The sequence below is a fragment of the Setaria viridis genome, chromosome 3 (genome assembly GCF_005286985.2).
Source record: "Setaria viridis chromosome 3, Setaria_viridis_v4.0, whole genome shotgun sequence".
Classification (NCBI taxonomy): Eukaryota; Viridiplantae; Streptophyta; class Magnoliopsida; order Poales; family Poaceae; genus Setaria; species Setaria viridis.
The window spans coordinates 46,180,444-46,192,344 of NC_048265.2; the positions used below are offsets into that span (position 1 = coordinate 46,180,444).

Consider the following 11,901-nt stretch of genomic DNA (forward strand, 5'->3'; position numbering starts at 1 on the left):
ATGATATAATTCCTTTCAACACTTCAGCATTATGAAAATCTCAAGCTTTTGGCAATTCAGAGATGCAAGTATGTTTGCTGAAGGCAAGCTTGTTAACATTATGGATACCACAGGCAACTATTTTTGAAAATTATGTGCATTTATTGCTTTATAAAAAGGAACAAAAATACCAACACAAGGGTACTCAAACCAGTTCAGTTGTGCCATGGGTCTATGAACTTGAAACATGGTGCGAAAGAACCCTTAGATTTCTTAGTTGCACCGATTAGGTTCACGAGTCAATTACTATAGCGACCACATTAGCATAAATGTGGTAGCTCCAAACAAGTTTAATCAGACCATTAGGTCCTTGCATTAGATTAGTCATCCAGCAAGCAAAGGACCCTAAGTGATACTTTGTCAGGTATAAGAAAGGTCAAGGACCCAACAGATGAAAACTCAATTAAGGATCGATGTTGCATCTTACAAACTTCATGGTTAGTTGTCACCATTCCAAATACAGTATTAATCTCAATCGTTAATATTCTATAACCATTAGAACTGATTAGGGGAATATCAGCTATTTTTTCCTCTCTTTTTACAGGCGGCGTCACCCCCGCGGCGGCACCGACGACGCCAAGGAGACTGCAAGGACGGTGCTCGGTGACCTGCTCCGGCAGCAGCAGGAGGAGCGGTCGCCGGAGCCGCTCGACGACGTGGTTATCCGCTCCGTGTGCCTGGTGAGTCAACATGGACGGATGCAGGGACGTCATCAGCGTGAAATGCAGCACATGTGTGCCCATGTGTACCGCACTGGGCAGTCCGTGTTGTTTGCACGAAGTTCGAAACTGATTTGCTCTCAAAAGAAAAGTTTGAAACTGGCTTCTTTTTTGCAATGAAAGATTGAAACCGAGGCTTCTTTTTTACGAGATCAGTTTGAAACTGACCTTGTTTTTTAGGAAAGTTTGGAAGCGGTAGTATAGTACTTTGCTGGCATGAGCTTTTTGACATTTGGACAGTTCATATGATCGCACTAGCTGTTTGTCAATTACTAGAACAGTAAGTACTCCATTTAATTGTAAATGCATGCTGTTTTAGACATTAACACGGTCTTAAGTACTATGTAACTTTCTAATCATAATTTCTTATATAAACACGATATTAAATTACTATATTATGATAGTACATTTCACAACAAGTCTAATGAGATAGCGTTTACTCAAATCAACTGTCAATGTTACAACACCATACATTTGAAAATTGAGGTAGCATGAGGTGCAGTGCAATCATCCATAGGTAGGCCGATAGTACTCCAATACATGTTTTTTTGCATGAACTCAGCACAACCACTCTGTCTTGACTCTGTTCTAATTTATTCTGCTCCATTTTTTTAATGAACAGGAATCCCCTTCTGATTATATATATATATTAAAGAAAAGGATAACGAACAGTTTATAGGGTTAAAACTAAGAAACAAAATAAGTTGAAAAAATTACACAAATTGCTCTAGCCATGAACTCATTTGGGGTCTCCAAGCCTCCTTTACTCGAAGAATAACCTGAGTAAAGGTAAATCTGAAATTACATAAACAGCCCTGCACTGAGGGAGTAATCCTCTTGAAAATCCAATCATTTCTGGCCAATCAGATACACCAACTCATAATGGTAATTATTTCCATAAAATAAGGGACCTGCAATTGATGCTTGAAACCTTCTAAAATATCATATGGGTTTGCCGAGAGATCAGCAAATAAGCCAATATGGATCCAGCACTCTTGTGCAAATGAGCAGCCAAGTAACAGATGGAATAAAGTTTCTTCAATATCTTGGGAGCAGAGAACACAATCATATGATGGGAGGAACATATTTTTCCTTCTCAGAATGTTTCTTGTACTAAGCCTGTCTTTGAGGACCAACTAGAAGAAAACTCTATGTTTGTTTTGACACCTTGATTTCCAAAGCCATCGAAAAATTGGATGAACATGAGTGAAGCCTGTGAGATGCTTATATATTTTTGAGGAGGAGAATATTGGACTTCCCCAAATATAAGACCAAATATCAGAGTCAGAGTTGAGGACCAAGCCTTCCAAAACACTTGCCAGCTCAATCAACTGCTCATAAGCTTGCGTTGAAACTGGTAGATGAAATAACTATTCAATGTCAACCACTTGTCTGCATGCTGAACTGAGATGAAAGGTTTTTTTTGTGAAAGAAAATAAATAGGGATAAGTTTGAGCTGGAATATTTTGTTCCAAATGTCTTCCCATAAAGAGCAAGTTCTTCCATCATTGATATTGACAACTGATATGCCCTTAAACTTGTCCAATAATTTGAAAACATCCCTCCACCAGGAGGATCCTTTCTTGACTTGATTAGGAATGTGACCATTGGAATAATGCTTCTCCCATGCCAAGTGAACCTAGAGAATGTCAAGCTTATTAAAGAATTTGTGCCAGAATTTAAGGATCAAAGCTTCATTATGAGTCCTGATGTTCAAGACTCCTATCCCTCCTTGCTTCTTAGGGACACACACCATTTCCCAGGCTGCTTTTGGTGGTGACTTATTATTAATGTTTAAGCCTCTCTATAAATAATGCTTTTTGTACTTGTCAATATGCTTGTATATCGATTTTGGGAGGAGATAGGTGCACATATGAAATATGGGTAAAGCTGTAAAGAATGAATTTGTGAGTTGTAGTCTTCCAGCCTGGGACAGGAAGGATGATGTGCAAATTAGCCTTCTTTCACATCTGGAGACCATAGGAAGAAACTCTTCGACTTTTGGTTTTGTGAGACCCAAAGGCAGACCCAGATAAGTGAAAGGTAAGTTGCCTCTGGAGCAGCCAAAAAATTGAGACAAGAATTGAAGCCTTTCATCTGAAATATTAATGGGCACCATCATGGACTTGGAATAATTGACTGTTAGGCTTGTAGAGACTGCAAATGCTTGTAAGATGTCTTTAAGAATTTGAAGCTGGGATGTACAAACTTCCATGATGATTAATGTGTCATCAGCATATTGAAGGATAGGAAAATCTTAACTATGAAGCATAGGAATAGGCAGTGTCAGCAGGCCTTGGCTCTTGGCATCATTTATAATGGATTGTAGAAGATCTGCTGCTAGGACAAAAAGCAAAGGGGAAAGGGGATCTCCTTATCTCGCCCCCCCTTTTACAATGAAAAGTTTTTTCAGGGACTCTGTCACACCCGGTTTTAAGGACAAAACCAAGTGCTACCTATATGTATGCCAGGATCAAGTTTCATACATATAGTGACATCATTAGTGAATAACAGCAACAGTATCACGTAAAAAGATACAAAGACTTACGAAACCATCAGAGATATACAGCTTAATTATGGAAACGGAGGCTCCAAACTTCACAGGCAATCGACTGGGGGCTGCGTACGCCTAGGACTCAGCACCATCTTCACAACAACTTCATAGCAGCTTCTTCTTCTGAGCAACGTTGTTTATAGCAAGGGTGAGCACTTGTCGTACTCAGCAAGTGTGAGGAGAATATGAATGCAAGGGTTAAACAAGGAAAGGCTGACCGGTTGGCTGCATTAAGCATTTTTAGTTGGTCAAATTTTATTAGCACCTGATTACTAAGGTATAAGTATATACCAACCCACAATTAATATAAACATAAATATAAGCCATAAGCATATGGCACAACCATAACCATAGCATAAACCACAATTTAAATCCATCTTCAAGTATATTACTCATGTGAGGGTCCAGGCCGCTCTTAACCGTGAGCACGGCTGATCGATCAGTTTTACACTCTGCAGAGGTTGCACATCTTTACCCACAAGTCGCGTAAAAGTTCAAAAGAACTTTAGACCCAACCACGCTTGTGCTGATCAGGCACAATACCACACTTTCGAGGTGTGATTGCATAGGGACGCTACGAGGCCTTTACAAAGATTCGCTAGCAATGTGGTAACCCGCTAAGGTTTCAGGTCGAAGCGAAACATAGCAGTCCCCTAGAGGGTATAGTGTCTTAGCCAAGCCTACTTCCCAAGAGAGCGAGTGCTATATCCCATCAACGCCTCCCCTCTTGCCCTTTCGGTAAGGTTACCCCAAACTAGAGTTTCTAATTATTCAGCCAAGACCAGAGCCATTTAGTCTTGTGGTAGCACTGTTTTCCTGGGTGGTCGCTCCATGTTCCAATTAATGTCACACCCGGTTTTAAGGACAAAACCAAGTGCTACCTATATGTATGCCAGGATCAAGTTTCATACATATAGTGACATCATAAGTGAATAACAGCAACAGTATCACGTAAAAAGATACAAATAAAGACTTACAAACCATTAGAGATATACAGCTTAATTATGGAAACGGAGGCTCCAAACTTCACAGGCAGTCGACTGGGGGCTGCGTACGCCTAGAACTCAGCATCTTCTCAACTTCATAGCAGCTTCTTCTTCTGAGCAATGTTGTTTATAGCAAGGGTGAGCACTTGTCGTACTCAGCAAGTGTGAGGAGAATATGAATGCAAGGTTAAACAAGGAAAGGCTGACCGGTTGACTGCATTAAGCATTTTTAGTTGGTCAAATTTTATTAGCACCTGATTACTAAGGTATAAGTATATACCAACCCACAATTAATATAAACATAAACATAAGCCATAAGCATATGGCACAACCATAACCATAGCATAATCCATAATTTAAATCCATCTTCAAGTATATTACTCATGTGAGGGTCCAGGCCGCTCTTAACCGTGAGCACGGCTGATCGATCAGTTTTACACTCTGCAGAGGTTGCACATCTTTACCCACAAGTCGCGTAAAAGTTCAAAAGAACTTTAGACCCAACCACGCTTGTGCTGATCAGGCACAATACCACACTTCCGAGGTGTGATTGCATAGGGACGCTACGAGGCCTTTACAAAGATTCGCTAGCAATGTGGTAACCCGCTAAGGTTTCAGGTCGAAGCGAAACATAGCAGTCCCCTAGAGGGTATAGTGTCTTAGCCAAGCCTACTTCCCAAGAGAGCGAGTGCTATATCCCATCAACGCCTCCCCTCTTGCCCTTTCGGTAAGGTTACCCCAAACTAGAGTTTCTAATTATTCAGCCAAGACCAGAGCCATTTAGTCTTGTGGTAGCACTGTTTTCCTGGGTGGTTCTCCATGTTCCAATTAATCACAGTGATCTTGTATTAAAGAAGGTGTAGCATAAATAAAATAGGTTCATCATCTTTGTTCATTAGAACCACCATAATCCAAGTATAGCAGCTAAGCTTGTTCATTAGAACCACCATAATCCAAGTATAGCAGCTAAGCATAGCTACCCAACAGAAAGGTAAACCCCAGGTTGGCAAGGAATAATCATAAAAACTAGGCAAACCTTAATAGGACCCATCAAATTTAATGCAAGCATATGCAATAGTGATTAAATAAAGTTATTGGGACAAAAGCACAAGGACACACTTGCCTTTCTCCAGCGACAAGTTACTTCTTATTGCTCTTCGGCTCTTGCTCTCTTGAAACTCTTAATCTTCAAAGCTTTGGAATAGCGATCCTTCTACTCGAAGCAATCACCGGCACAGTCATACAAGCAAGCAAACAAATACAACTAAGAGCAGTACACCAAAACAAAAGGAAAGCTTTAAAAGAGCGTACTAACGACAAGGCTCGATCTAAGGTCACGCGAATGTAAGGAACGCTTAAAACGGAACTATGGTTGAAAAGATAAATCTATCGAGAGTTTTGAATTATAAAAGAAAGATAAGAGCTACAAGCTTTATTTATTTTAGTTGAGAAAAGCAATGTAAAGATATTTCAGAGAAATATCCTTAGTTAGAATTAATCAAGTCATATTTATATTTTCATGAGAAAAGACGGTGTAAAGCTTACTCCAATTTTATTTATAAATATTTGAGTACAATTTATGCAAATTAAACATTTAAAAATAAGATACATGTAGACATCTAAGCGTATAGCTTTACATCTCGAGTTCAACTAAGTAGATTAAATTAAAAACACATTCATATTTATATTAGCCAAATTAATATTTAATTATGAAAACTCGAGATATAACCTATACAGATTTTATTTAGAAAACAAATTGAATAAACATTAATCAAATTGAATTTAATTTATGAAACGCCGAGATATAACTCTAAGTGGCTTTTAATTGGAAGAATTATTTAGATAGGCATTAATCCAATTAACTTTAGTTTATGAAAAACCGATATATAACCTAATTGGCTTTTATTTAGAAGAGGGTATGAAGTAGGCATTAATCAAATTAACAATTATTATGAAAAACGATGTTTAACACTAAATAGATTTTATTTAGAGAAGAACTCGTTTGTCAGGCATTAATCAATTTAATTTCAAATTTTATTTTCAAAAATATGCTTGAAGGAAAACATTACCACTAACGTGTAATTTATATCATTATGAATCTAACGTAACTTGAACGAGGTTAAACGAAGCTCAAACGTAGAATCTATGGGTTAACAAGGCTGTAGGGGCCTAAACGTAATTAACCGTAGACTTGGAGGGTTAGCAAGGAAAATTTGCAAGACACCAGGAATAGTGCTCGCGAAAAGGTGAAAACTCGGGGTTAGGTCTGCAAAAGGTCAAGGCTTGGATTAGATTGAAAGAATGCAAGAATTACAGGGGCCTCACTGAAAGATTTACAAGACACAAGAATTAAGAAAAAGAAAACAGGAGAGGTCAGGGGCTAGATTGAAAAGTGGCACCTCATCTTCTTCCTCACGCTAGGAGCATGGCGTAGCTCCTGGCCGGCGGCCTGCTGGGGCTCCGGTGCGGCGGGGACTCGGGTGGGTGGTCCAGGCGGTGGTGGCCGGGCTGCTGGCCCCAGCGGTGATGTGCGGGCGGCATCTCGGCCAGGAGCAGGCGGCGGACAGAGGGGCGCCTGCGAGCTGCGAGCAGAAAACAGAAGGAGTCTGTTACGGTTGCAACGGTTGCAGAAACAAGGAAAAGAGAGAGAAAGAGGGGATCGTCGGAAACGAAGTCCGATCTCGCGCATGAACGGCAAAATGGAACGATATCAACGAGACGAACAAGATGGTGTGCTCACTTTCGACCAGAGATGAATAATGGCGGCGGAAAAGCTCGTCGGAGTTGGGGAAGACGACGGAGCCGACATCGGATTCATGCAATCCACCACACCACGGCGTAGAGCTCGAAGAGAGGAACTCCATGGTGGTGTCGGTTTTCGCCGGAAGTCCACGGTTTCGCCGGAAAAGCTCGCCGGAGTTTGACGAAGACCGAACTTTGACTTCAGATCTACGGAGTTAGGAGAGTTAACTCGTGAAAAGGTTTGTAGATCTGAAATCCTCGCGTCGAGACGAACGCGGTGATATATATATAGGCCAGACTCGGAAAAAGATATTTTCGAGTTGACTTTTTGTTTTCGGAATTTCTGATTTTATTTATCTGCGCGAAAACAATTTCAGAAACAGCTGGACTCATTTTCTAAAGCGAGAAAAATACCTAGGAAATTCCGAAAAATCTGAGATAAATCTTTGAGATGGATTGGGACACAAAGAATCCAAATAAAATACTTGGAGCTTGTGAAAAGGATTCTAAAGCCTTCCAAAAATTGGATTTATCTCTAGGACAAGGAGAATAAATTCCAGAAAAAGATGGAAAATCCTCACAAGGGTCTGGGCAACGTCTAAACGCATTTTTCAAACTTTTGCACTCAAGAAACACTAAGATGCTGCGACATGAATGCACAAACATAGAACAACATTATTTAATTTATAAAAGCAAGCAACTTTTTTTTTCTATACTAAATTTCCTGTAAAGAAAAATAAATGTTCGGAAAATTTTAAAATTATGAGAAAATTATTGTTTATTTATTCTTTTTATTCACATCCTGAAATTCGGAAATTTCAGGGTGTGAGAGACTCCATTTAGTAGAACTGAGGAAGTACTTGAGTTAAATATGTGTTGCATCTAGCCTAACCAAACAGACCCAAATCCTTTATGTTTCATAATATTCAACATTGCTCCATGCTCAACTCTATCAAAAGCTTTTTCAAAGTCCAATTTGAGGATGACTATCTCCTTTTTAGATTTATGACACAAATGCAGGTATTCAAAAGCCCAAGCTAAGCAGTCTTGGATAGTTCTAGTTTTGATGAAACCATATTGATTTTGGTGAATTAGGTCCATTATTACCTTTTACAACCTGTTGGCCAACAATTTTGTCAAAAGTTTCATAGAGATATTGAGAAGAGAAATAGGCCTAAAGTCTGATACTTTGCAAGCCCCATCCACTTTAAGTAACAATGTGATGAATGAACCATTGATACTTTGTAAACAAACATTTCCTGAATGAAAGGCTAAGCATAGATCATAAAAGTCATGCTTGATGATTGGCCAACATTTTTTGATAAAATCAATATTGAAACCATCTGGTCCAGGGGCTTTGTCTGATGGTAGATTTTGAATGATAGCATCAATTTCAGTAGTAGTGAAAGGTTCTTCCAAACACTAAAGAGCAGTAGCTGCTTGAAACAATTGGTCTAGATTAAAAACCATGGGTTGAGGGTCAGATGTACCCAGTCTATCCTTATAAGCTTCCCATAGAATCTTTTTTTTCAATTGATGCTAAGTCTAAAGACTGTCCTGATTGTCCTCTAAAGAAGTAATAAAGTTTCTTCTGTGCTTGATAGTGGCATTGGCATGGAAAAATTTTGTTCCCTCATCCCTAAATTTAACCCACTTAATGTTGCCTCTCTGTTTTCAATAAATCTTCTGTTGATGCAAGAGAGATACCAATTTGTTAGACAGGACTAATTTGAAGTTCCATTCTACAATGGTTAAGTCTTTGTACTCTTCAACCAATTCTAAAAAAGTAATAATGAGCTTAACATTGGAGATGTTTGTTTTAATGTTAGAAAGATGCTTATGCCATGCTCTGAGCACCCTTCTCAAGTTCTTACATTTTGCAGTGATTATTTTGGCTTTATCTGTATGATGAACTAGAATGGACCACCCATGAGAAACAACATTCATGAACTGCTCATGTTCCATCCAAAAATATTTGAATCTGAAAATGCTACCCTTTGGTATGTTAGTACCAATGCTTATAATACAGGGTGAGTGATCAGATGTTTCCATAGCCAAAGGATAAGCTGAAGTGTGTGGGTAAGCTAAGGTCTAGGAATTTGAAGTAAAGAACCAATCCAATCTTTCTAGCAAAGGGGTCTGTTTCTTATTTGTCCAAGTGAATTGTTTTAACTGTAAAGGGATTTCAACCAGCCCTAAAGCACTGATAGCTTCATTAAATATGAACATCTCATTATAATCACCCCCTAGTATATTTCTGTTTGATGGATACCGCATTAAGTTAAAATCACCTAGGACAATCCAGTCTACTTCTTCTGGCATCTTGATATGTTTGAACCATTGCATAAAGGCTCTTTTCCCTTCGGAGGTACAAGGACCATACGCATTCATAAGAACCTAGCTAGTGCCATTTAACTTTGAATAGAATTGAACAAAAATGGCAAAGTTGTTGCTGAAAATAAGTTGCCCCTAAAAAAGAATTGATTTCCAAAAAACTGCTATGCCACCAGAGGCTCCCTGAGAGGGCAGGTACTCAAACTGATCAAAAGATAGAGGGCAAAATTTTCTGACAAAGTGAGAATCTAGGTGCTCTCTCTTGGTTTCTTGTAGGCACAAAATATCACATTGGCTTTCAACAATTTTATCCCTAACCAAATTCCATTTTTTATTTGAATTAATGCCCCTTACATTCCAACACAAAATTTTCCAATTTCTATGACCATTCATGGAAGCAACAATGAAAATAGCACATCTGAAACATGCAGTGACTAGCACTAATATTATTACACCAAGTTACTATAGGTAAAATATGCCAAAAAGGTCCCATCAAGAGTACACATATATCATAAACAAAATAAGATAACCAGGAGCTTATTACTATATAAAAAGATCTTGATGAATAAAAGAAAGGCCTCAGCCAGGAGACCAGCCCTATTATTTCTTGGGCTTCTTTTTGGAGATCTTTTGGGCTTCAGAGTCATCTTTAAGGTGATCAGGTTTCTTCTTAGTTAGCTTCCTGCCACCAGGGGGAGCTAGAGACTTCTTCTTGTGCAGAGCAATTATGGTCAGCTTTTTTGGATCCACCTTACAGAAAGATTCCCCCAGATTGCGAATGACAAAGGGGGTGAATGTTGGGGGTTTGATGGAGCAGCCAATGTAGTCTTTATCTTTGCAACCTGATAGATTAAAACCTTGATTCTGTGATTTACATCTCTTACTTCTCCTGAGCTCATCTTTAGAGATAGGCTTACCTACAATTTTTAAGTTAGCAGCTTGCTATAAAAGAGTCTTGGACCAAGGATCAGGTGAAGAGGAAACTTTATTCAGCATGGCTCCTAAGGGAGTCCTAGGAGATTGTACTTGGACAGGTGTGGCTTCTGGAGGAATGGCAGCTATCCGAGGAGAAGACACAGGGATTACAGTAGGCTGCATAGAAGAGCTTGCAATATCAACCAGAGCAATACTTCAAAAATTTTGCTTTACTTTTCTCAGAAAAACCTGTCAAAAGCTGATGAGAATCTAGACCAGCAGGTTGCATAGGAAGAGGGCACTTATTAGGTAGGCCAAAACTGACTGCTTTTGATTCTGTTTGAAAAAACTGCATAGCTGATGAGGTAAGGAAATTCTTTGCCCAAACAAAACTCAGAGGGTTGAGCAACTGTGCAGTAAAAAAATCATACCAGAGGAGAGGTATGTCTACCCTTTGAGTTGACATGTTTGGAGAAAAATATTGTGCCTACTGTCTCACTGCCTGAGGGTTGAATTTATATGGTGGAAAAGACTGCAGTAGCCCTTTTGATGCAAAAACTGGATCTTGAGCAGGTTCCAAGAGTTCCACAAACCCAAGCTGCATATTGTCATTATCAGAGCCATTTTGATGCTGAACTTCATTGGAATTACTACCCCCTATCAACTCATGTTCTTGAGTTTCCTCCTGTACAAAGTGTACAGGCTAACCATTGTTCTGAGGAATAAACACTTCTACCTGAATATCCTCTGCCCCTAAATTCAGATTTGGAACAACTTCATTTGAACTATGTGAAGAATCAGTAGTGACGGGTCCATAGACCTGGGGTCCCCAACGGGACTACTTTCCCGCGACACTTGGCCCAACGAAGGGCGCAACAACAACTCATACCTAGGCCGGCCCAGCTACGCGAAGCCAGGCCGAGACCACAATCCGGCCAACAGCCGACTCCTTCGACTAGGAAGCCTGGTTGGCGCCCCGACCAGGAGTCAGTCGGGGGTGGGGCCGCAATCCGACCCCGACTGAGTCCTCCCGACTGAGCTCTCCCAACTGAGCTCTCCCGAATTGAGCTCTCTCGACCGAGTCCTCCCGACCGGGGATACGCCGTACCGCCCGTACCATTCCCCCCTCCCCCCCCGACCGACTCGGTCGGGGCCGACTGGAACAACCGACCAAGCATGCTCGCTCAGTGTGGGTCCAAGGAGCAGGTAGAACGGATAACGAGGAAGCACCCAGGTCAGCTGGCCGTACGCAGAGTCATACCGTGCCATGCCTTGCGCACGCCTGTACAGTGCCGCCGTAAACCTACTCGCTACGACGGAGTGGCCTAACGAGGAGAACAGGAACCGAGGACGGAGGCCATACCACGCCCGGTGATGTGGATTTTGACAAGACTAGGCAATGCCCATACACTCGCTCTCTTATCCTTTCTGACCTGTAAGGCCGTTCTCTTGTACTATAAAAGGGGACGGACCCTCCACCTCTAGGGGGGAGGCCCAGATACACACCCTCTTACACTCTTAAGTTGTCCACACTCTCTCGCACTTAGCGCTCGTCTGAGCTCCTGCCACTATCTTCCATCGAGACAAGAACAAGGCCAGGACTCTGGCACCC

General features: G+C 40.6%; 1 long non-coding RNA gene across 1 annotated transcript; it reads right to left on the minus strand.

Annotated features, from left to right (window-relative positions):
* Window positions 1-1,447: 1,447 nt before the first annotated feature.
* Window positions 1,448-7,383, minus strand: LOC117850873 (uncharacterized). Its single transcript, XR_004639381.2, has 3 exons — window positions 7,039-7,383; window positions 6,698-6,880; window positions 1,448-5,511 (listed from the first exon to the last, which is right to left on the minus strand). It is a non-coding gene; the product is annotated as an uncharacterized lncRNA (long non-coding RNA).
* Between the last annotated feature and the right edge of the window lie 4,518 nt (window positions 7,384-11,901).